The sequence below is a fragment of the Leguminivora glycinivorella genome, chromosome 19 (assembly GCF_023078275.1).
Source record: "Leguminivora glycinivorella isolate SPB_JAAS2020 chromosome 19, LegGlyc_1.1, whole genome shotgun sequence".
Classification (NCBI taxonomy): domain Eukaryota; kingdom Metazoa; phylum Arthropoda; class Insecta; order Lepidoptera; family Tortricidae; genus Leguminivora; species Leguminivora glycinivorella.
Genome location: NC_062989.1, coordinates 6,639,886 through 6,665,105, shown reverse-complemented (window position 1 = coordinate 6,665,105; position 25,220 = coordinate 6,639,886). Strand labels below are relative to the sequence as shown.

At 36.1% G+C, this 25,220-nt stretch overlaps 1 protein-coding gene across 1 annotated transcript in view; it reads left to right on the top strand.

The window, feature by feature from the left end:
* The window catches only part of LOC125236750 (small G protein signaling modulator 2-like), a 195,097-nt gene that overhangs the window by 120,529 nt on the left and 49,348 nt on the right, over nt 1-25,220 (top strand). The gene's annotated exons all lie outside the window — the stretch shown is intronic.

Genomic DNA, 25,220 nt, shown 5'->3' with positions numbered 1-25,220 from the left:
AAAAATCACGTCAATTCGTCGCTCCGTTTTGCCGTGAAAGACGGACAAACAAACAGACACACACACTTTCCCATTTATAATATGAGTATGGGTTATGTATGTAACTTACCACACACTAGACACATACCTAGTGCTCTTGCCCGTGTCAAGGGACGGCAAAGGCAGCACCCGCTAGACTAGACTATTGAGAGTTGATGGAATTTAAAATTAACTACAGATTGTATTGTACAATTTATTGTACTCGTAGGGACTCAAAGTGAAAGTTGTTAACAAAAATTAACTCGATGTCAGTTTTGTGACGACAAATTAAGCATGAAATCTCAATAAAAATATTGCTTTTGTGTTAATTACAATTACAATAAGCAATAATCTACATTTAGAACATGAAAAACGTTGGTTTTTAGACAAATTTTATTCTTAATTGTCGTCACAAAACTGACATCGAGTTAATTTTTGTTAACAACTGTCACTGTCACTAATTTTGGGTCCCAATTCCTGAAAATGCCCTTAATTGAAATATCAGTATGGCCGCCAATAGACATACCTACTTAGGCCGGCAACAGACAGTCTTAAATTTCATAATCTTAAAAAATCATAATCTTGTGAAATCAGATCGAGTGCACGGATTTCCGTACAATTTCGCAACTGTCCACAGTCTTATTTTTTAAGATTATGAATTTTTTCAGATTGATCTGACAGATTACGAATAATCTGAATTTTAAGAATGTGTGTGACATGGCAGTCGATCTAATTATACCTCTATAAGATTATGATTTTTTAAGATTATGAAGACTGTCTGTTGCCGACCTTAAAATTCATAATCTGAAATAATCATAATCTTACAAAAATCAGATCTAGTTCACGGAGTTTCATACAATTTCGCGACTGTCCACACACACTCTTGTTTTTTAAGATTATGAATTTTCAGATTGATCTGACAGATTGCATACAAGTATTTTTTTTAAGATTATGAATTTTAAGACTGTTGCAAGCCTAAATCATTTTGAGTGTCTGATTGCTTACCCATATATACCTTTATGTATGTATGTGAGTAATTACGGCATGGGAATTTATTTGATAATTATTTACTTATTGAATGTTATCAGTGTCATACGATCACACGTGTATTTAATGTAAAGTGATGAGCCGAATTTTCGAATATTCCGAATTGCCGAATATTCGATTGAGCCAATTATTTTAAATTCTGGCTTAGATTTAAAAACGTTTCAATGATTGGTAATGGGTACACATTTATCTTACTAGGGCTCTTAATATTACAAATAATTTAGTGCATAAGAAAATTTTGGTTTTTGTTTCTTAGGATGGGTCTATATTAATTCGCATAACTGAATACTCCTAATATGAATTGGCATACCGTTTATTACGCATAACGTTTAATACACATATCATTATTTCGCATAACAGATTTCGTATAATGCTAATGCGCATAATGTAAATTGTTATAACGATGAATTGGTATAAGTATAATAAGCATAACTTTGTTTCATATAATGTTTAAATGGCATACAAGAAAATTATATTTTCACCACACTAACGGGTAACGGCTTACTTTTCTGTTCGAAAACAGATAGCAAAATTGCATTTTATCCACAAGAGTGCAAAGTAATTTCATACAAATTTTAACTTGATGTCTTAAGCTAGCTGATAGAATTTTACCTATAAATGATGATTTTGAATCATAAATATTGAAGAAATCGATGGATTTGATTTAGTTTGATGTTTTATAGTCAGTATTTTGTTCGTGTTGGGGTGGTGAAAAATTTTGTATTTCAAACTCGGTGGCAATGTTTAACGTGCCGTACGAAGGTTAATGTGCCTTGAAACCCTCGCAATGCTCAAATTTCCACTTTTTGAACCACTCGCTACGGGGTGTATAATGATTGGTATAACTTTTTTTGGTATAGTAACATTTGATATAACAACATTTGGTATATATTTAAAGGATATAATCACTCATATAACATTATTAACATTTGGTATAACTACAAAATATCTACTTTTATTTTGTATAACCATTATTTCGTATAACACTTATTTATAATAACCGTTATATGGTATAACTATCTATTGATATACGATTAGTATGATATAACTAGCAAACAATATAAAACATTTCATGAATTAATTTTATCCTTTTTTTGAAGGGATCACAGTTCTAACCTAACCTAACCTAATACTTTTCTGATAGCAGTACATATGTTTAAGGGTCACAGTTCTAACCTAACCTAACCTATTTTTCTGGTAGCAGCGCATTGTGTGTAGGGGTCACAGTTCTAAGTTTCTAACCTAATCTACTTATTCTGGTAAATGATAGATCTAATTTATTGTTTGTTATGTGGTGCTGGCGTCGAATGGCAAGGATCAGTTGGACTCAAATGAAAACTAACGAAGAGGTTTTAAATATAATAGGAGAAAAAAGAAGTTTGCTGAGAACTATAGATAACAGAAGAGGGAAAATGCTTGGGCACCTGATACGATACGACTAATTCATTAAAAACATACTAGAAGGAAGAATTGAGGCAAGAAGGCAAAGGGGGAGACCAAGGAGAGCGTATATGACCCAAATAAAGGAAAAAAATCAACGTTGTGTCGTATCAGGAAGTCAAAAGGAAGGCAGAAGACCGGCACGCATGGAAGTTGCTCCACCGACAAGAGTCCAACTCTTAAATGATTGATGATGATGAATTTATTGTACTTTTTTTTATTCTGTGCTTTAGAAAGAATTTGCGTTACACGATTTATTTATTATCGGAAATAAGAATTATATTCAAAGTATGTTATAATAAATGTTATTCGAAAAAATGTTCATTATATTAAATAAGAATTATACCATTTGTTAGTATATTATTTGTTGTTATATGATTCAATAATTATATCAAATGATCGTTATAACGACTAAAAATATATCAAAAAAAGTTATATCGATCGATACGCACCCCTCGCTACGCTCGCGGTTCAATATTGGAATCGTCCGCTTGCTCGGGTATCAGTATTGGCACGTGCGATCTGCGAAAATCTGAACGATGAAATAATATTATTTAAATACTATCCATTTTCAATTTCTTTAGTAAGGTACAGCGGGGCAAATCTAGACTAAAAGGCAATTGTAACTAATCCATTTTTTCCATTATTACACTATTTCCATTAAAATAAATAATAAATAAATATTGGGGACAACCTTAATAAGTAATGTATAAATAAAATAAAGACTCCTTAACTCAAATCTAAAAATTATAAATTAAAAAAAAATTTAATTATGCAAACATTGTAAAACATGGAAGAAATTGACCAGTTACATTTGCCCCCCACTCGAGATTTGCCCCGATGTACCTTACTTACCCCTATTTTTTTCATGCTTAATAAGTGAGACAGTATAAAATTAAACACTCAAAATCGAGCGCTCGAAATTGGAAAATCAGCCCCTGATTGATCCAATCGCTTGCTCCATACAGTTAGTAAGTATGGCAATTCATTTTAGGATAATTAAAGTTATACGAAATAATAGTATGCAAATTTCAATTATGCAGATTCATTGTTATGCGAAATAAGAATTATGCATTTTTAATATTATACTTATTTAATGTTATGAACAATTATGTTATGCCAAATCTGTTATGCGAATTCAAATTATGCGAATTAATGATAGGCGAAATAGAGGGCCCTCTTAGGATACGTTATTTTTACTTTTTTACAAAATTAATATAATATTTTATATTTTAACGCATTTTTAACTTACTTTGTTAGTTCCTTTATCCGATGAATTACGAAACATCTTACGCTATTTATTTACTTTGTTTATTCAGTAAATATTCGGCAATGTAACCGAACTATTCGGCCGAATACGAACATTATTGATAACTTGCCGAATTTGCCGAATACCGAATATTTACCGAATATTCGGCACATCTCTAAATGTAACCAACATGTTTCCTTCAAGAGAATTTTATACATAATTATGCTTCGTATATCCTTGAATTGAGATCAAAAGGATACGTTACGATACGAGTAAGTATCTCATTCGCGCTTCAAATTATTACCTTTAAATCCACGTTTAAGGACAGGGTGTTATTATCCTTCGGGTATCTAAAGGGTTCGAATATAAATGTAGGGTAAATTGCAAGTGTAACCACGGTTGGGACTACTTTTAAGCACTGGTCCCACCTAAAGCTAGTAAACTATACTCTGTCAAACAAGTCTGTCAGTAAATAAGAACAAAGAAAACTATAGGTATCCTTTTCTCCAGAACTCTAAAGAAAAGGATGCATATAGTTTTCTTTGTTCTTATTTACTGACAGACTTGTTTGACAGAGTATATGAGCTATCGACGATAGAAACGAAACGAACGAAAAGATCCCCGATCCCGTATAAATAAAAGAGAGAGCGAGCTCATAGCTTACTCAGTTCTGGTGGGACCAGTGCCTTAGTATCTTGTTAGTTTTGAAAGGAGCTTTGTTCTTACAACGTACAACGACAATTCAAAATCAAATCAAAAATATTTTATTGTATAAACATGGGTACATAAAGATCTTGGGTAATGTTGTTTCGTTTCGCCATATTTTTTTTAAATTATAAATGGGCTTACTCTTGACCACAGACTAGCCAAAGGCAAAGACGTGGCCTACGATGAAGTGAGCTCGCCTATATTTTGCCTTACAAAGGCGTACAATATTTATTTATATTACAAAACTACTTTACAATTTACTATGACAACATACATATGACAGCTTATAACATACTTAACTGATATTAAATACATAGCACAGTTGTAAGCTTGTACTTATTAATAAATGAATCTAAGTAGGTGAGTACAAGATGTCAATGTCAAAAAGTCAATGTCAGTACAAGATGTACTGACATTGACTGAACTAGCATGACAAATACAAACGTTTCCGAAGGACACCCTTTTTGCACTACATCTATAGATGTAAGTCCAGAGGGCGGAATTGCTCATGGCAAAAATCAAACGTCAATCGAGTTGGAACGTTAAATTTTATCGACTATCGATTGAACTGAAACTATCAGTATATTGAGTTGTTTTCGTCGTAAGTAAGACGAGGATACTTCTTTATCTATTTGTTGACTGTTTTTCGTTTTAGATTAACCATTTTTTTTTCAAACGTTTTTGCAAGAGGACTAGTGACAAAAATGGTATTCAAATGTTATACAATTTACTTTTAATCTAGTCAAAGAGGTCAAAATCAAATGGTCGAATAGCTAATAATCAGAGGTCAAATAAAGGCAGAAATTTAAAAGGTGACTGTTTTTATCGATAGCTGAAAATGTCGATAAAATTTAACGTTCCAACTCTATTGACGTTTGATTTTTGCCATGAGCAATTCCGCCCTCTGGATGTAACAAAATATCGGTATCCTTCTAGTATGTCTTCCTTGCAGAATAAACTATGTTTAATAATATATATATACCTCCGTCACCTTAGTTTAAATGGTTACTTACTCTCTTGTATGCATACAATCACGCCTGTATAACGCCTGTGTAAAGGGGTAGGTAGAGCACATGCACTACTCGTTTCAGTGCAACTCTTGGCAAAAAAGGGTTTGAAGAAAACGAAATTGTGACTCTCTTGTATACTAGGTATACTATACATATGTATTATGAATTGCAAACGCCATCAGTTGAATGAAAGAAAGAAAGAAGAAAGAAAGAAAGAAAAAGACATTTATTCAGTACAGCACACATACACAGGACAAAATGGTGAAATTAAAAAAGAAAGAAACAGATAGTAAAAACAAATACACAAAAACATTCGAAGAAAAATTATATACACACAAAACAGAAAATTACACTTGTGTGTCCAGCAATGTGTGCAGTAGGGAAAAGGCTTTGACTCAGCATGTTGTTGCAAGACGCCGGCGAGGCGAATCGCAACGCTGTTATTCTGCCAAGGCCTGAGGGAGTGACTATTTTAATTAAATAAAGTAAACTAAACTAAACTAAGAAATAAACAAATAGTAAACGTGTAAAAAGAAACATAAATATTAAATATTTAATTATGTGATATATGCAAACAAGAGAATAAATAAAGCATTATAAGTGGGCAATGATACTATTATTGTAATATGAATGTAAAATATAAGGGCAACCATTTAAAATCTAAATTAAAAAATTAAAAAATGAGACAACTACTGTGCAGCGAGTCCAGGTTATAATTGAGTGCCTAAAAGTATTTGACGCAGTTTCTGTTTGAAACCAAATTTAGAACCGCAATTTCTAATTGGAGGGGGTAAGTCATTCCAACATTTGGTAGCCTGGAACCGGAAACTACCGCGGAAAGCAGCACATTTATATTTCGGCGCCATGAGTGGCTTCAGGTTAGCTGTACTACGTTCGATTCGCTTTTGTTGTCGCCAAATTAACTTCTCTGACAGATAAGACGGCTTGCCGTGTTTAATTACACCAAACAGAAGAGAAGCTAAGTGGAGGTGTTGCCTTTGTTCCATCTTAAGCAGCCTTGCACTGGACAAGTAAGGTGAAACCGATGTCCGTGGGGGAATGTTAAAACAATAACGGGCACAAGCGTTTTATACCTTTTGGATTGTTGTTGTTGTATGTCCTAAGGCACCCCATAGGTGCATAGGGCCTCCACAAGATCCTTCCACGCCTTTCTATCTTGAGCCACCGCCTTGGCCTCGTTCCAGCTCAGTCCATATTCCCTCAGCTCGTTCTCAACGCTCCGCCTCCAGGTGTGTACGGGGCGTTTGCGGGCCCTCTTTCCTCCTTGAGGCCGCCACTCAAACGCGATACTGGCGCTGTTGGTAGCTCCTCTTCGAAGGGTATGACCGATCCATCTCCATTTCCGCTGAGCCACTTCCTGGGCGATCGGAGGTTGTCGGCACATACTCCACAGATCCTCATTTCTTATAGTTTTCGGCCAGAAGATACGGAGGATCGACCGGAGGGACTTATTGACAAACACTTGAAGTTTGTGCGTCAGCCCCTTTGTCACTCTCCATGTCTCACAGCCGAAGAGAAGCACCTTTTGGATTAACTTTTGGGTTTTCTGGGTAACTTTTTGGCTTGTACCTTTTGGATTAACTTTTGGGAATGTATATTTTTAAAATTAAATTTCATTAATTATTTGATTTAAATTCTCTTTGAATCCCATAATTTGGTTGTAGCTCAAATACGCACAGATTTCAGTAGGTAAAATACTATGGATTGTATTTATATAACGTATTGAATTCGATGAAATTAACAAACAATGTCGGACTAATGAAGCGGAGGCAGCTGAAACCAATCAGTATAAAACTGAGTGGAACTCAATTAGAACGAAATCAGGGTACCTAGCCAACTTCACTATTCTGTATCGTAGCAAAGCTCTCTCTCTATCGCTCTTCTACAATACCACATCTCGGAGACTGGCGACCAAAGATATGAAAGAGGCGCGTTCCTAGCACACAGTCTAAGCTCGTGTAGGTGAACGCATACCATGCTTGTATGAGTAAGATATGACAGGTCAACTGTTCGCGTTTTTGACAGGCGGTAACTGTGAGGTAACCGAGAGGGGGTGGGCGGCACTTGCAGTGGGGAGCAGGAATGGCCATACTGTACGATAGTACTCTTTATTATACTGTGACAATACAGTGACACGCCAGTCACACTGCGTTTCCATCGCCACATACCGTCAACAATTGTTACTTCGGCTAGGCCGGTAGTTATGAAATTTATGAATATTTTGCAATTTAAAATCTCAGAAGCATTCGGAGTTTTGGCGCCTGACGAAAAGTTGGCTCGATTATTACAGAAGTTTGTTCATCAGTTAAAGCAGCAGAGATCTTTATGGAAAAAGTGAAAGAAGTGGGAAAGAAGGTTTTGATTTTTTTTATTTAATAAAATAATGTCAAATAAGGACAACAATGACGTCATCGGACAAACTATCCACACCCCACAGATTGTGTTGAGCATTCAAGTGCAATAAATATGTGTCGAAAAAATCGTCTCATAGATATGGTACTAGGTACGCTCTTATTACAGCGGACTAAGATGCTATGGGACATATTTTTGAGTAAGATGTGTACACCCATATTTTTACACTTGACTGTGATAATACGTACAGTACATGTAAAATATCTGCGCTCATTATAAATTAAGTAGCTTTTACCCACGGCTTCGCCCTCCTACTAATGTAATCTTGTTTTCCCATACAAACTTTAGACCCCCATTTCACCTCACCAGGAGGTGAATTTTGAAAAATCCTTTCTTAATGCTCCTCTACACCTTATAAGGAAACTACGTGCCAAATTTGGAATCTCTATGACCAACGGTTTCGGATGTGCGTTGATTTGTCAGTCAGTCAGTCAGTTTCTCCTTTTATATACAATATTTACATAACTCTTACTGGGAATAGAACCCAGAGGCCAGAACCACCGGCTTTTCACCACCGACACGGCCAGACGGTACGTAGTAGTACGATTGGGTCGATGCATGAGAGATACGATTTTAATATTTACTATCTCTGTGCAAATAGAGCTTTATTGGCAATCGTGAGCAAAATCCTTGTGACGATTCTGAATATTTGTATTTATATATCTTTACTAGCTTTTGCCCGCGGCTTCGCTCGCGTTAGAAAGAGACAGAAAGTAGCCTATGTCACTCTCCATCCCTTCAACTAAGTACCTCCACTTAAAAAGCACGTCAATTCGTCGCTCCGTTTTGCCGTGAAAGACGGGCAAACAAACAGACACACACACTTTCCCTTTACACTTTTATTTTTTTATATTAGTATGGATCCGATGGTATACCAGTTTTCATCCTTAATCTTGGTCTGAAAGTATAAATTTAAGAGAGTTGTTCTCTTATAAAAATAATAATAATCAGGAGACTTGAATCTACATCATACTAAAATTTCGTGAGATTTGACTGAAACCACTTTTACCCTGCATTTGGTGCGACGTCCTTTGCGACAAATTACTAGTTCCACTCAGACAAACTCGCGGGAGAAAACTGGTAAGATAATATAATATCTTACAAGAAACACGTCAGAGTGCTCTGGTTTCTTAGAAACCTGTAGGCGGTAACCCGCGGCAACAATATTACTTCGTGATGTGATGCTTAAGCTTTGCCCCTTTTGGAATCAGCCAAGCAACACTTCCTTTACGTTGTTTGCAGAAGCATACTCTTGTAAGAGTTTCAAACTACTCTTTACGATAATAAAACTTACAATGTAATGATGGCGCTGATATAAGCACATGTTTGCCTTTGTTATACGGGCTTCTATTGCCTAACGCTACACGGCGTGGCACACTCGCATACAATTTCATATCGCATACATTGTTGGCGTTGAGATATCATAAATTTCAACATAAGCAAACCTCAAAACTCTCTCTCTCTCTATCTCTCTCTTACCCTTATCACAAGTTATGTGGGGTCGGTACCTGCTTCCATTCTCCTCTATATTTTGTCACACAATCCATCGCAACCAATTATCGTAATGTAATGAAACTCACATGCAAGATCTCGCATATTATTGTAAATGGGTTCTTAGAAGCTAACTTAAACATGTACCCACTTAAACCCACGTGTGTAACGGCTCATTGCACGCGAACGAGACAAAACCGTTTTGCTCCCGCAAACACAATCAATAGCAATTTTGTTCCACTCTCAAACGGGATAGCTCTGAATTTCCCAACGCTGGTATTTTCCATGCGAATCTTTGGTTACGTGAGCTGAATATATTTGCGGCTCGCAAAATCAGCATGAACTGTGTATTTCTAGTCACAGAGTAGAAACAGAGAATGCTCTGATTTTGGTGACGTATAAAAAGCATAAATATTTTTTAAAAGTCATGGAAAACAGCAGGGTTAGCACATGATTACAGCGAGTTTATGTCGCCGCGAGATAGACTAATACCCGTCCTTAGTCATTAATACAGTTAGAAGAAGGCGTGTCATCTATCTCGCGGCGACATACTCTCGCGGCTATCATGTACTAGGCCTACAGGGTGGTGTTAAAAGTGCAATAAACTGGCAACTTTTCTGTAGGCCTAGCACATGATAGCACGAGATAGATGACACGTCTTCTTCTAACTGTATTAATGTCATAAGGACGGGTAGTCTATCTCGCGGCAATTATGTGCTTAACCCTGCTAGGGTCACATGTGTGCTGTGTATAAGGCACCTATTGGGTTGGTAAGAAAGTAATGAGCGAATCATAACCAATATTGTAATTTTTATTTAATTTATTATTTTAATCATTTATCAAAAATATAACGGCCTTCGTTATCTACTACTTGTCTCCATCGTTCTGGTAAAGAATGAATAGCATCGGCGAAGAAGTTCTTAGGTTTAGATTCAAAAAACTCAGCTATGTACTGTCGTAGATGGGCTTGATCATCGAACTTTTTTTCATTCAAGGCATTGCTTAGCGATCTGAACAATGCGTAATCCGTAGGTGCCAAGTCTGGAGAGTACGGTGGATGAGGTATCACTTTCCAACCTAGCTCCAATAGCTTTAGCCGAGTCACTTTTGCAATGTGTGGGCGAGCATTGTCGTGTAAGAAAAAAACTTTAGCATGCTGTGGACGATTCTGACAGATTTTTTGGTTTAAATTTTCAAGCTGATTACAGTATACTGATGCGGTAACAGTCATTCCACTTGGTAGGAGTTCCCAGTGAATAATACCATGAATATCCCACCAAACGGACAGCATAACTTTTTTCGGGTGAGGCTCTGTTTTTGGTGCCTCTATTCCTTTTTCGTTTGGAACTAGCCACTGACGTTTGCGTGTGTGATTTATATATAAGACCCATTTTTCATCTCCAGTGATAAGATGGTCCAACCAGTTGAATGTGCGGCGAAAAGACAGAAGTTGTATGCAGATATCGGCACGGCGGTTTAGTTGATCTCTATCAAGTTCGTGCGGTATCCAAACACTGTATTTGTAGTTTTTTCCCAACTCGTGTAAATGTGTTTCTATGGTGACATGAGAGCAGCTTAACTCAGTAGCAAGAGTACGACTCGTTAGCCTCGGATCTCCTTCAATTAAGGTTTTTAATTTGGCTACATCGATCTTCACCGGTCGACCAGACTTAGGTTGATCTGATAATGAAAAGTCGCCACTACGAAACCGCTGAAACCATCGTTTCGCCGTGGCCTCAGACACAACTTCAGGAGCAACACGCTGACATATATTACGCACTGCTTCGGCGGCTGAATGGCCAGACTGAAATTCATATAGTATGCAATGCCTTACATGCACTTTTAATTCGTCCATTTTCTTCCTTATATTAGCTCGGCGACAGCTAGTGAATGACTGACGAGAAACTGTGCGACTCGCCCTTTATATACTTTCGACCATAGAAGATTCTAGAACTCTCTCAAAAATTTTATGTGGAATTCAATCGATCGCTCATTACTTTCTTACCAACCCAATATTATTTAACCTAAACATAATGAAGTTTTCGTTACATAGTTTTCAGTATCAAAATAAAATAACGGTACAATTAGGTATTTAATTGATAATTCGAGAATAAAGACAACACATAGGTTTAACATTTTCAGGACGTACGACTAAGAGTTCTATTCTACGCATTTTATGCCATGACAAAGCGCCAAACCACCTTCATCTTTCCACTAAACCTAACTGTAGTGTATAGGTGTCTCGAGTACATATGGCAGTCGGTGTCCGAGTGCGATGGAGCACGGACGTGCGGTGTGTATTGGCGAGCCAACCCGATGTATATAGTGTAATAGCGTGACATTACAAGTGGCGACGAGGATGGGATAGAAACATAAGTAACATAACCTATAAAATCGAGTAACGATGCGCCATGATGCACCGTTATCTTTTTGTAAACAGGTTTGGTTACCTGCCGTTTTAAATTACTGGCATTCTTAGTAGTTTCGGAACGTAATGAAGCTAAATGAAAGTGTTCATTAAATACTACAAAGCGAAATGATTATAACGGCAGTTTTTCAAGAATTAAGTCAAAACCAAATAAAAATAAATGAAATGTTATTTCTTTCAACCGTGCGAATATAAACCTTAAGCAGGTAACCGAACGATGCAATTAATAAAATGTTTGAGGCAATTGACAACATACGGCCAGCCTTCCTAGATTGTCATGCCTATACATACAGGTGTCGGTGTGTGGCTCCTACCTACCTAGTAAACGGTTTGGTTACCTACCTAGATTGCCAAATGTTTTTAGGTACCAAAATGTTATTTGAGTTTATGTGTAGTGGGTTTATAAAATTGATTTATTATTTACATAAATCACAGCCCGGAATCATTACAATAATTTCCGTCCAACCAAAAGAAATTATATTTATTTTTAATTAGTGAAGTTACCATCTACCTGTTGGTTGGTTTAATACACAAAATTATGTGATGTTGCTAAATTTATGAATGGTTAAGCTATTTACCTAAATAAGGCATTTACTTGAATGATAAAATGTTGTACAACCATCACACTTAAATGTCCTATGGTAGCATTAGTCGATGTTTGAGAGTAAGGTGAAAACCAAAACAAACTAGATAAATACTTACCTAAGTATACTTCCTTACAGGGGTGAATTTACGTAAAAGTAACGTAAGTCACGACTTCATTAAGTGGTTATTTGAACTACAGCTGCAAATGAAAGGATCTATGCATATGTCGGGAAAGTAACACTTATTTAGAGATAGATTATCACTTGAACGTGAATCTTTTGAATTGATTGAACATGCCATAAAATCGTGACTAATACTCTTGTCGCGGATTGACTTACGTAATTTTACGTAATACGACATTCCTAACGCCGATTTCGAGCAGTTTTATCTGAGTATTTAATTACTTAAAAACCAGAAAACTAGATGGGTTCACATTAAGTGCTAAATAGACCTACTTATAATAAATAAAGAAATCCATTTAAGTATTAAATTACTTTGTCAGTAAAGTCGGCAGAGAAAAAAGAGGCATTAAACGGATATGCAACTCTGTACATTCAATTGTATCGAACATTTAATTGGCACCTAAGTACTATGAAATTTTATGCCATTTGTGGCTGAAAATAAGGCATTAAATTGCGAATTTGGAAACAGCACATGGAGGTGCACTCTGTACATTCAATTGTATTGTTTAGTATCGACCATTTAAATGGCATCTAAATACTATGAAATTTTATGCCATTTGTGGCTGAAAATAAGGCATTAAATTGCGAATTTGGAAACAGCAGATTACAGAATCTGGACATTTAATTGTCATGTGTGTGAATTGGATAACAGAAATTCTGGTTATTAAGCTAGTTAATACAGCAGATTACCGAATCTGGACATTAAATTGTCATGGAAAAAAAACCTACTGGTAACAGAATAACAATGACCTGACCTGTACAGTGTGCACGGCTCATTCAAAGCAGATAAAATGTATCTGGTCATTAATTTGACATGACTTTAGCCTTACGAGGATAAATATAGATATATGTGGAACCAGCAGATTACTGAATCTGGACATTTAATTGTCATGTAAAATAAATGAAAAAAAAAACAAATACTTACCTTGGTTAAGGCAGATATATTTATCTGGTCATTAAATTGTTGTAAACATAGTTAAACAGCAATTAAAAAAAAAAAAAAAAAACTGAACATTGAATTGTTGCAAATATGAGCTTAATGATAATAACCTAAACACGAAGTAATTACGGTTATACTGGTTGAACGTGCGCTTAAATGACGCTTAGATCAGATGATAAATGCTATCTGAGCCTTCAATTGTCATAATAGTAGATTGACGTCGGTCAATAAATATCATTAAATTGAAACCGAAATAAATTACACATATGAAAGAAAAAAATACCAAGGCATCCAGTGCCTGAGAGTCTGAGACAACTACCCCAGTAAAACACTCAAGTACAATGACTGAGTACTTTGAGATAGCATAAGTTGAAATATTTTCAATATAATATATTTTGACTTGTGTTAGTTAGAATCATTAAATTGATTGGGTACAGGTTGCCCCAAGAAAGTCCAGTATGGCTTCTTAATTGTCGTTGGAGGCATTTGACAGCGAAGGTGATCCTACATCAGTAGGAGTTCGGTGGTAGCGCTGGAAAAGAGCACTCTTTATATACCTAGATGCCGCTAACGTCAATCAGAGTGAAAAGAGTGAAAAAAATAAATAAATAAAGACAGTTCATTGGTTTGACATTGCATTGTATATAAAAAAAAAACACGTAGTGGTGCAGCTGAATTGAATAAAATTAAGCGAACGCTTGATACATTTCAACAACGCGGAAAAAAAAAGAAGTTGCTAACTCTGCTTACCGTCAACAAGGCTTTGTCAGTATGGGTGACCTCAAGAGAAAGACATGCCTATTTAAGTTGATCTATGATAGATTTTCAAAGACAATCTACGTCAGTTGAAAATCATTATAAAAATATATTGGTACTGAAGGTACTCGTTATCAGTTAGGGTAATAGGTACATACTGCAGAGATTCATGTAGGTGAATCTCATACAAGTCAGGTGTCCAGTTAAAACAAATAAACTAATGGATCTGTGAGCCTCTATTGAACTAATATAGAAAAAAAAATAAGAAATAAAAATGCTGAACTTGTTTGCGTAATTTCACGGGAGGATATTGAAATGTGGTCTCTTTCGTGAATACATATTAAATTTGTATAAGATTTTCCAAGCGAACTAGTAACCTAAGTTTGTAAATTTATAAAATAAATCTCACTAGTGACCTTATTTCGTCTGGTCAAGAAAATGAACAAAAGGACAGCGGCTGAATCAGCTTTGTCTGTAGTGATTGTAAAATGTTAAATAATCACAGATTTCAATGCTTCACGTCAATTATCTAGGTACCTAACTACTTACAATGCACATTATTTAGAAGTTAGGGAACATGATTCTATTCTATATATAAATGGATTGATAGACGGATGTGAAGTTAAGGGTACAACTGAGAGAAATTTGCCTTGTGAATCTAACAAACTCGTCTTGTTGCGTGTTTATCTGTTTGAAACAATAGTATTTTAGTAAAGGGAATAAATCACAATATTGATGATACAAGTCGAATTTGTACGAACCAAACAACAAGGTCAAACTTGTTAAAATATATTTTATTGAATCAGCCAAACATATGTTTAAATCAATATGTGACATGTGCTTTTACAAAATCGACTTGTTGGTTTAAATAAAAGATTGGTTCAAAAAAAAAAACAATAATATTTCCTCCCACGAACGCTCCGGCTGTGGAATGAGCTATGTCAAGGTATTCCCCGATGAACTACAGTATGGGGTTCTAAAAAAAAAAAGGAGTATACAAGTTTCTAATGGGTCGACGACGCGCATGTGACACCCCTTGAGTTGCAGGCGTCCATAGGTTACGGTGACCGCTTTCAATTAGGAGGCCCTATAACTGTTTGCCACCGACGTGGTATAAAAAAAAATGTAGAAGGAAGTGTAACTACACTTAACAACATCAAACTTGTAGTTGGAATGAAAGAACACGTAGGCGCAATTTTAACAAAAAAAAAAAAAAATAGAAATATTGAACGAACATTAAATCTAGTTGTTTTTCTCTCCGTGTGACACATAAATAAACGCTGAGTCTGTCAAGATAATTATAACATCTCCTGAAGGAATTTAAAGACACAGCTGCAAAAACAAATTCAAATCGTGGTACCTGAGGAGAAACACTGTGCTTACCTACTACGAGGTAGTTACCTCGTAGTTCGGTGAGCTGTATAAGTATTCTGTTACTCCTGTTACTCCGGTCAATTTCAGTATGACTTGATGCCTTGTAAATGGGCATGCTGATTTGTTCGGTTAACAGCGCAAAGAAAGTAAATGAAGGAGATAATATTTGGGTAATAATTTAGATAATATTTTATCAAAGGAATGGAATGCACTCCCACCATAGATGTTCCCAGAAAAAAACGACCTCGGTCTCTTTAAGATAAAAGTGAATATGCTAAGTATTACTGAATCGGTGAGCTCTATCTTCGACTATATCTTCACCTTCCATCGGGTGTGACTAATATGGTCAATAGCCAATCAGCCAAAAAAAAAAAAAAAAAGTGGTTTTGTAATTTCTTTAATAATCATATTATAAAATAGCCTAGCCTAAGAGTTAAGATCTTAAGATAGATAAAGAGATAATAATAATAAAAAAAAGATGTTGATAAAATACTTTAAAAGAAAAGTGTTATCTAAAATATATACATACTGTGTAGATATAAATCGGATGTTAGTATAATTGGGTCAATTGGGAAAGCACTTCTTAAATAGTATATGAACAGCTATCTATTTTAGAAAATTAATCGTTGATTACTTTGTGTGGTACAAAGTATCTACGAGAAAGAAAGCTGATCATGATGAAACAAAATCAATAAAACCATAAAGTGGATACGTGACCCTGAATAGGATTTTAATGCATATTCTATATAGTATCTCTATGTATTACAATGCAATGAATCACGAGCCCTTTCGATCCAGAAAAAAAAACAGTAGACAGTAAAAGTTTTAATAACTATGCACTGCAATTTATAATTAAATTTATGAGTAGATCTAACTAAACATTATAATATCCGTAAGTATTATGAATTGCATTAGATGAAATGAAAAATGAAATAAAATGAAATAAATGTTTATTCAAAAACTAAACCTACAACTAAATTTATCTTCTGCCAAACCAGAGTATGGTTTGTCGGCAGACGAGGCTCCAGATACATTAGGTTCTATAACTAAATACTTATATGTACTATTTACTAGTTACTAGCAATAATAGGTGCATATAATGAAGTATAGGGCCGATACAATCAGTTATCAATGTTATCATCAATAATTACCTAATATACATTAGACGCCTGACAACCAACCTATTAAAAAAAAAAATAATAATAATAATAATGTAAATCATGAAAAGGTATGAAATTAGTGAAATATTATTGTACGAGCCGTACACCTTAGATGATATGATTCTTGATGGTTGATGGTAGTCTTGATAGAAACACTGATTTTTGATACACTTATAAATTTATTGATAACCAAGGTATACTGAGTACTAGCTAGGAGCACGTATAAACATAAACTAATGCATAAATCGATGTATAGCGTAATCGCAAATACAGCGATCAATCAATCAATCAATCATTATTTATTTGCAATAAAACATAACTAAATGCATGCAAATGCAATCAAGCAATGCAAAGCAATTCTAATCAAGTCATAATTATATTAATTTTAATGCTGACGCGAGAAATGTGCGATGCTTGCATTGTACAATTATATTGTATGCTATTGAAGAAAGAAAAAAAAAAACAATCATATATGTATATATAAAAAAAAAATGTACTAATCTAGTTTTCAAAACAGTCTAAATTGAAAAAGGTAACAGATTTAAAGAAGAAGGAGTGAGACTGACATCTAGGAATTGTAGTTAATAAAACACACAAGTATGTTTGAGTATACACTGCAGGTGGTGGTGCAGCGTCCGCTCTGAGTCAACCCTCAGACCGGAATGTCCTAAACATATGACTAAAGATAGAAAATTAATCCCTAATTATAACTACTTTACATACAGTACTAAGTGGTAAAGACGGAGATGATCAAGTTAGGAATGACGAAAGTGGGCAGACAATTAGAAGAAACGTAGTTCATTAAAAAGAAAAAAAAAAAAAAAAGATACACGGCACAGCATGGCAAGTATTTGAATTAAAACTAAATTGACCTATTATTTAAATATTTATAAAAAAAAAAAAAATTAAAACAAGAAAGGGATGTAGTGTATAGGTGTCTCGAGTACATATGGCAGTCGGTGTCCGAGTGCGATGGAGCACGGACGTGCGGTGTGTATTGGCGAGCCAACCCGATGTATATAGTGTAATAGCGTGACATTACACTAACCATTCGGTTAGGTTAGGTTTTGAACTGGTTTTAATACAACTTTGATGATTAAAATTAGTAGTCTCGGACTTTAACGTCATTTTTGCATATCAGTTAGTGGCTGAGCGATCAACATTCTTAAAAATAATATCAAAACTGTGCCAATTTCTTAAACCTGAGTCGATCAGCTGCTAGGCACAATGAGTCGGGAGAGTTCCACCTAAATTGGCTCTGAATAAATTCACCCTCAATTGGAATTAGAATTCTTTCTGTTTTCGTGTAATGATCCCCCTCGAGGCTTGAAGATCGAATGATGAAGATAAACACCCGGCTAATGTGGTTTTTCTGCTTTTCTACTTAAAATAATGAAAGATTTTGGCTCATTTACTTCGCGGCGTTACCATTTTTAATTGGATTATGGACTGATTGGCACTTTCTCTGATATTTACCGATACACATTTGCTAAAATTAAATGAATGAATGTAGCAAAAAATATACACCGTGTTTTTTTTTATACTACGTCGGTGTCAAACAAGCGTACGGTCCGCCTGATGAAATTCGACACGTCGTTAGGTTAATTATCAGAAACTACCCTGTATATCACTTTTAGTTGAATTCGCAAAAAAAAATCATCATTTTCATACATAGTAAATGAATTAATTAGTGAGAGAGACCCTTAAGAATAACATTCAAAAGTTAGTGTCAAGTGATTGACGGCACATGTCAAAACAAACAACTAAACACACAGATGTGTTCAGTAATTATATTTATTTTCTCAATAACTCGATAACCGTAAGAGTTAAGAAGAGTTTCTTAGAGAAATTAATTGTATTTGATCTAAAGAACCGTCCCTTAAAATTAACGGAATTCAATAAAAACACATTTTTAGATTGTTTTAATTCAGTTAGGAATATAAACTACCTACTAACTCTTAAGCATATTCTGTTGCGAAACATCACAAAATCGTTAACAAAATATAAATATTTATTTTCTTGGTCGGTAAATGTGACGTAATGTGACACGTGTTCAGGAAAACTGAAATTGTGACAAAGACGGCACAAAAACTGACATAAAATATGACAAGCGACACGACAAGGCAATTCCTTTCAAACTGATTTTATGAGCATAAGCGATGGTTGTATATTTTTAGCTAATTGAACGTGCGATTTTAGTTACATTGCAGACTGTTGAGGTTACATATCGTCACTACTTTTAAAAAATCTCGTATCTCACGATGTTCCTCAAAGTTAAAACGCAGTAAGTCTATATGCATTCCATACATACTTACTACAATTTTCTTTTCATTGACAGACGAAGATACAAGTTTTTTTAAAAGTAGTGACGATATGTACCTACATTTTTGCACACCAATAAATATTAGGTAGAGGCAGGCAAGCATGGTCGCGCGATAAATGATAAAACATCAGGCTGCCCCTATCGCACTATTTGTAAGTGTGATACGGACGGCCTGATGTTTTATCATTTATCGCGTGACCGCCTGATGTTTTATCATTTATGCCTATACGCCAGGACTTTCTTACACCGATTGACTGAGTTCCACGGTAAGCTCAAGAAGGCTTGTGTACTCAGACAACGATATATATATAATATACAAATAAGTTACATTAGGGTAATTCCGAATGACAGAAATGCTCGGGTAATTTCGAAAGGGGAATCTGGATATGACGGAAATAATGGTGATTTTTATGCGACTTTCGAAATTAGACGACTTTCGGAATTACTCTAATGCACCTTACATAGAAAACCTCCGTGACTCAGGAATAAAATAATATCTGTGTGATCAGTGAATTCAGTGATCACACAAATAAATGACTTTATCGGGATTCAAACCCTGGACCGCGACTTGGCAGGCAGGGCCACTACGCGATAGGCCAGGCCGGTCGTCAAATCCAATACCGCAATGTAATGAAACTCGTGTGCGAGTTGCACCGTGTAAATTGACCCTTACAATGCTAGAACGCCTGAGCCTTTCTTAGTAATCGGTCATAAGTCATAACGACACTCAGGCTTTCATCTAGCACTCAGGGATCATTATGTTTCTAAGAAAATAATTACGAGCAGTTTCAACCCGAAAGATAAATTATTTTACAAACAAAGCGTTAGTCTAATTGGATTAATTCAAAGGATCTTTAACAATTCGAGCAAACACAGCCCGGAAAATGAAATATTTCTCATTTTATGAATTGAGCCTTCCGCACCAGAAATAAATTGACGGAGCAAATAAAAGACCGGAATTGAAGTGTCAATAAAACTGCCTTTATTTTGTTGCGGTGTATTGTTTTTTGTTGCTTTAATCCTCGATATTGTGTTACAGCGGCTGCTATGTTAAATGACATAGGCACAGAATGAAATAATAATAATCATCATCATCATTTCAGCCATTAATCGCCCACTGCTGAGCATAGGCCTCCCTTCGTGTACGCCACTTATCCCGGTCCTGGGCTAATCTCATCCAGAAGTGCCCCGCAGGTTTTCGAATGTCGTCCACCCAACGAGCCAACGGATGCCAGGCGCTTCTGACATCCGATAGCGGCCACCATTCTACCTACCTACTACAGAGCTACCAATAGCGCCAGTATCGCGTTTGAGTGGCGGCCTCAAGGAGGAAAGCGAGCCCGCAAACGCCCCGTACACACCTGGAGGCGGAGCGTAGAGAACGAACCGAAGGAATGTGGACTGAGCTGAAACGAAGCCAAGGCGGTGGCTCAAGATAGAAAGGCGTGGAAGGATCTTGTGGAAACCCTGTGCACCTATGGGGTGCCTTAGGATATTAACACTTTCGCTACCAAGAACCCGACTGTCGGGCACACCGCTCGTAGAAGCGTAGCCGATTACATGGGTTTCCCCGTATGTAGCGAAAATGTCGTAGCGCCGCGTAGAGCCCGGTTTCGAAAGTGTTAACAACAACTTACTACAGAAAGGAAACTTCCTATACAATCGAAGTTTGACAGCAGTTCAGGGTCGAATAATGCTACCTATCTCTTTCGACAATTTAGGGTTGTCAAAACTCAAAGTAAATATCTAATCTGCGGTAGCGCACGCAAAGGGATGTCAAATTGTGCTAATCCAATAATTGCCTCGTAGCAATGCGAGCCGGAATCGCCCGATCGGGCAGTGTCCGTGACGTAGGGAGGAAATTCGTTTTTGAATTTCACAGTCCGTTTGGTATTCGGTTTATTGCCATTTTGCGAGCGCTCGTGAGCATCTGAAATTCTGAGCGTTCGTTACGACGACATTTATTTGGGGAATTGGTGTTTTATTGGGGCAACATAAAAAAAGTCCAGTGATACTTGGTAACATAATGTATGATATTGAGAAAAAAAATGCTAATAAGATAATTTTCTTTGGTGAATTGAAACACATTACGAAATTTATTTAAACACACACCAGTGCGCGTAGCCGAATGCATAAAAGCTCATGATACGCTCACGATAATATCTCTTTCGTAGCTATCTATCTCTATCGCTCTTGCGCGACAGAGCCAGACTACCTTTCTGCGGCGTTTCAATTTTGTTTCGCGTCGCAGAAATGCCATTCGGCTACAGGGCCAGAAAGTGAAACACATAACATTTATCATATATTTTGAAAGATTATATGTTGCATTACATTTATTTATATAATTTACATCCCGATTATAACTACCTATAAGGGCCACTCAGCTGTCAACTTGGGTTAACCCTCCATTTTCGGTCAGTGTCTTTTTTTTAATTTGATAAATCAAATATTAGCTCTAGATACGATGAAATTCATCCGGACTTTAGCATCTTTTTTGTAAATGTTACTGTTTAGGGCATTATCATCTTACTATTTTATTACAAACGAACCTAAAACAACCCTTCATACACATTATCATCATCCTCCTTGCTCATGGCAGCCTGGGGTCCGCTGTGACAACTAATCCCAAGATTTGGCGTAGGCACTAGTTTTACGAAAGCGACTGCCATCTGACCTTCCAACCCAAAGGGTAACTAGGTATTATTGGAATTAGTCCGGTGGCCAACCCTACATACACATGTAGGTACATACCTTCAATATCAGATCGGTAACTACTTATTTTACGTCCAATGAAAACCACACCTCTCACTACGTCAGTCAGTTCTTTGTTCAATTATAACTAGAGATGGGCCGAATATTCGGTAAATATTCGGTATTCGGCATATTCGGCAAGTTTTTCAATGTTCGTATTCGGCCGAATAATTCGGTTGCAACTAATGAAGATCTTACGTATTTCATTCGATAATAAGCTCCTATTTTAGTAGCTTTCTAAGGAACGACTAAAAATAGATAATTAACTAAATATGCGTCAAAATATAAATACAAAGTTGGAAAAACCGTAGTTTAAGAGTTGAGAAGAGTTCAGAGTTGTTTTAACTCAGATTTAGATAAATCCACTAAATCGTAAGAACATATGTAGTTCTAGTAACATATATAAACATTATCAATCATTTGATAGTTTTAATCTTAACATCCGCTTTCTAAATATGGCGTAACCGAATATTCGGCCGAATGTTCGGTTCGGTAAGATCTGAACCGAATGTTCGGCCGAATATTCGTATTCGGCAAAGTCCATATTCGGCCCATCTCTAATTATAACCATGAATTTACTACAAAAGCTCAGAAGAATGTAATTTCAGATATCAGATAAATCTGATCTTGATTCTATTAACTTTATTAATAAAGTGTACCAATTCAATAACATTTTCATCAAATAATCTTTCAATAAAACCCTACTCAGGCTGAAAGCGAAAGTAAAATCGATTTACAAAATGCAAATTTGTAATCACTGCTTTTCATTCGATAATTCTATTTTGGGTCTATGGTTTTAAGTTTGACGACCGGTCTGGCGCAGTCGGTAGTGACCCTGCCTGCTGCGCCGCGGTCCCGGGTTCGAATCCCGGTAAGGGCATTTATTTATGTGATGAGCACAGATATTTGTTCCTGAGTCATGGATGTTTTCTATGTATATAAGTATATATATATTATATATCGTTGTCTGAGTACCCACAACACAAGCCTTCTTGAGCTTACCGTGGGTCTCAGTCAATCTGTGTAAGAATGTCCTATAATATTTATTTTAAGGTAACTGTGAAATATATGGGTTAAAAGTAGAGATGGGCCGAATATTCGGTAAATATTCGGTATTCGGCATATTCGGTAAGTTTTTCAATGTTCGTATTCGGCCGAATAGTTCGGTTATATTGCCGAATATTTACCGAATAAACAAAGTAAATAAATAGCGTAAGTTGTTTCGTAATTCATGGGAAATTACATCCTATTTCAGGATTCTAAGGACCAAAGGGGGTTATAAATGCGTTAAATATAAATACCTACAATAATTATGTAAAAAAGTAAAAATAACATAGCTTAAGAAACAAAAATCTACATTTTCTTATGCACTAAATTATAGGAACATTAAGAGCCTTAGTTAGTACCCAATGTACCCATTAACCAGCTTTTAACTCTAAGCCAGGATTTAAAATATGGTGGAACCGAATATTCGGCCGAATGTTCGGTTCGGTTACAGCTTAACCGAATGTTCGGCCGAATATTCGTATTCGGCAAAGTCCGTATTCGGCCCATCTCTAGTTAAAAGTAAAGTAAGAATGTCTCAGATCATATGTAATTGCCGTCTGAGGCGGAACCGAGGTCAACAAACATGTGAGACGAGTCTTTCTTATTTACTGGCCAAGGTGTGTATACTATTTTTCTGTTCGACGGAGCCGGTAAGCGATAACTTCGTTTAGCGTAGCGGCCCGAAATTTGACGCTTTCCGGTCGGAGGACAGAAAAATAAAATTGACTAATAACTTTCATTTCCTTTCAATCTGGTCCCTCAAAGGTACCGCCTCATAAGTTCGCCTTTGTAAATTGTTTGTTATTTTTAATAAGTGTTTTGATTTTGTACAATAAAGATTTTAAAATTGCTGAGTACTACCCCACCTCGGACACTGGCGATCAAATATATGAAAGAGGCGCGTTCCTAGCACACAGTCTAAGCTCGTGTAGGTGAACGCGTACTATGCTTGTATGAGTGAAATATGACAGGTCGTCTGTTCGCGTTTTTGACAGGCTTTAACTGTGAGGTAACCGAGAGGGGATGGGCGGCACTTTCAGCGGGGATCGGGAGTGGCCAACTGGCCATACTGTACGATAGTACTCTTTATTATACGTCTAACTGTGTTTAGAAAGTTTAATGTTTATAGTCATTTATAAATTATAATTTTCAAAGCAGACCCCAGACTCCCATGAGCCGTGGCGAACGCCGGGATAACGTAGGAGGATGATGATGAGTCATAATTTTGTATTAAACAGTGTGCGTAGCCGAATGCGCAAACGCTCACGAAACGCTCACGATAATATCTCCGTAGCTATCTATCTCTATCGCTCTTGCGTACACTGAGAGAAAATACAAACAGTTTTCATGTTCGTTCAACAAGTTTTTTGGTTAAAATAGCGCCTACGTGCTCTTTGGTTCAAACAACAAGCTACTTGTCATTTGAATCGGCAATATATTTGAATCAACAAGTCGATTTTATAAAAACAACCTGACACATATTGTTTTAAACATACGTTTGGCTGATTCAAACGGATAAACCGCAACAAGTCAAACTTGTTAAATTCACAATGCAAATTTCTCTCAGTGTATTAGCGCGACAGAGCCAGACTACCTTTCTGCGGCGTTTCGATTTCTTTTCGCATCGCAGAAAGGCCATTCGACTACGGGTCCTGGATAGCTAGGTAATAACTAGGTAATAGAACTTGATGGGTACCTAACGCTAAAGTTACCTTTAATAGTAATGTGAGTTGAATAAATAATGTTGCAATTATGCTCGAATCCCTCTACAAATATTTAAATGAAGTCTGCGCTGAAGCTGAATTGTGGTGAAATGAGATAGATAAAGCAAACTTTATCTTACGACCTAATCTGTAACTAAAATGTGTTGGAGTTGAAATGTTTGAACATATTTGAAGCAGATTTGGTTAGTGGTTAATTTATACTCCTACTGACTAAGCATAATGAAATATAAATCTTCATATGCTTAGGGTAAATTTATCAGCCTTAATATTTCAATTTTTATTTGAACGGGTTTTATTTGAATTGATCATAGGTACCTACAGCGTACCTACCATTAAGACGATACGATATGTCAATTCTCCATATAAACGCTCTCGACTATTTCCTCCCTGGTTTTTGAAGATAGAGCAATGATTTTTTCAACACAGATTATTTATTTTTATCTGTGTCGAACCGTTTTGATTTTTTTGATTGTTTATTTTAAAAGACGCTAGAGCCAATCAAACATTTCTTAAAACGGCCTTTTTCAATATGGCTCAAAAAAGGTGTGATACGC